We start from the raw sequence: 2,068 nt of genomic DNA, 5'->3' as shown, positions 1-2,068 counted from the left end.
CTGTCTGTCTGTCTGTCTGTCTATCTATCTATCTATCTATCTATCTTCTCTATAACACACACATACACACACAAACACACACACATATATACGCACTCACACACACTCATACACACGCAAGCACGCGCACACACATACTCACACACACACACACACATACACACACACAAAAGCACACTCACACACACACACACACACACACACACACACACACACAAGTACATACACACACACACAAGCACACACACCCAAACCAAAAACCCTCGGGTCTAGTCGATCACACCCCATACCCCCACCACACCACACCCCCACCCACCCACCACACCATACCCCCACCACACCACACCCACACCACACCACACCACACCCCCACCCACCCAACAACCCTCGTGGGCTTTTTTCAGTCTCTCCGTCTCCCCCACACCCCAGTAATTGCGAGTCGACGCGGGTAAATAGTCGTTGGCCCACTGGACAAATACTGACCACAATGACGGCCAGTCGCCACACGAAATTTGTCCCTTCGCCCATTAATTCTTCGGAGTGGCCAACACTCGGCGGAAGGCGAGGATTGTTGACAGAGCGCTACCCCAGAATTACAAAGTTCTATCTGACATTTTTGACCGTTTTGAGTTACTGAGACCATGAGGTCAGAAATCATATGCTCTATCTGCTCTATCAAAGTCGTAGGATTATTCTGAGTCGTTCTCAAGATATTTTTTAAAGTGCATTCCATAAAGCTTGAAATGTTGAGAAACTCAACATTTTTTTACGTCAAATTTCTCAAAACTAAGTATTGAGCAGATAGAACTTTGTAACACTGAGGTAGCCTGAAGCCAAACGCCACTGGCAGACTCGGCCGCTCAATATGACACATGAGACCCACTAAGTGCTGCTTGCATTGACGCCCGGTGCTCTGGGAGAATTCTACTGGCATCTGAGACACCCTCACAACGCCCTTATTTCTCACATTTCTCACAAACGCTCCAACAAATAGGTCTATAAATGTCCGTCGCTTTTTGTTGTTGTTCCAGGTGGTGTATCATGAACTATCCAGTTTGCTATACTTTCTTTCTCTTCTCTCTCTCTCTCTCTCTCTCTCTCTCTCTCTCTCTCTCTTTTTCTCTTGTCTGGTCACTCGGTAATAGGACTGTTAGAAGAAAGCAATGTGATTTCTCTATAAAGGATAAACGAACGCCATTGAAAACCATTACTACAGAGAGCCAGGGGAAGGAGATGGGTCGGTAGAAAATCCAAATCGAATATCACATTTACATGTTTTATGGGATTTTTTTTACCCCACTTTGTCTTACCTTTTCTCTCTTCTGTTGTCGCGGGCAGATACGGGAGTAGATTGTCAAAGTATCCAAAACCTCCGAATTTGGAGAACGTTTCACAATTGGATGAACGCCTTCCGTGAATTTCTACACTTTTCTTTCCCCCGGAGCGAAGCTGTCAAGATTTTAATCATCATGCTTGTGTCGGAGTGCGCGAAAGCTCTCGGGGATTAGAAACAGTGGGGGCTTCTGGGATAATTAGAGACAGAAGCCATCTGTTGCAGCGCCCAGAGCATGTCATTGGACAACAGGCCCCAATGTTGCTGTGATTGCCTGGCTCTCACTCCCCGGTAAGGCTGGGCAATGAGTCGCTTCAGCAAAATCCGGATAATATGTCAGTGCACCATTTCGGCAAATAATATATTATGAACCGATTCGGCAAATTATGGGTTAAAACAGCTTCGACAAACAAGTTGGGTCACTTCGTCAAACGGGTCTGAAAAAAGGAATCAAGAGTCTGAATTTGGATAATGGTTTATTCAGAATTATCCGGTTATCCGTATCCGGATTTTGCCCACCTCTACTCCCCGGCACATTCACGGCAAATACTTTACAACGGGAGGGAGGGAGGCTTCGCCGAGCTGTCGGGATGAATAGCACAATACAATATGATTGAATGATTGCTTTTCTCGTTTTCTCGTTTGCCTCTTACGGGTTTTTTTTCTTTCTATTGCTGTGCGTGTGGGTTTATCTCTTTAATTCTCTCTCTGTCTCTCTCTCTCTCTCTCTCTCTC

General features: G+C 45.7%; 1 protein-coding gene across 1 annotated transcript in view; it reads right to left on the bottom strand.

Annotated features, from left to right (window-relative positions):
• Window positions 1-2,031, bottom strand: part of LOC101864344 (polypeptide N-acetylgalactosaminyltransferase 5-like) — a 74,035-nt gene extending 72,004 nt beyond the window's left edge. Inside the window, exon 1 of the mRNA XM_013086454.2 lies at window positions 1,311-2,031. The gene's annotated coding sequence lies outside the window, so the exon portion shown is untranslated. The remainder of the gene's footprint in view (window positions 1-1,310) is intronic.
• Window positions 2,032-2,068: the final 37 nt, after the last annotated feature.

The sequence above is a fragment of the Aplysia californica genome, unplaced genomic scaffold, assembly GCF_000002075.1.
Source record: "Aplysia californica isolate F4 #8 unplaced genomic scaffold, AplCal3.0 scaffold00001, whole genome shotgun sequence".
Classification (NCBI taxonomy): domain Eukaryota; kingdom Metazoa; phylum Mollusca; class Gastropoda; order Aplysiida; family Aplysiidae; genus Aplysia; species Aplysia californica.
The sequence above is the reverse complement of the archived record's forward strand: the minus strand, read 5'-3'. Positions and strand labels throughout refer to the sequence as shown.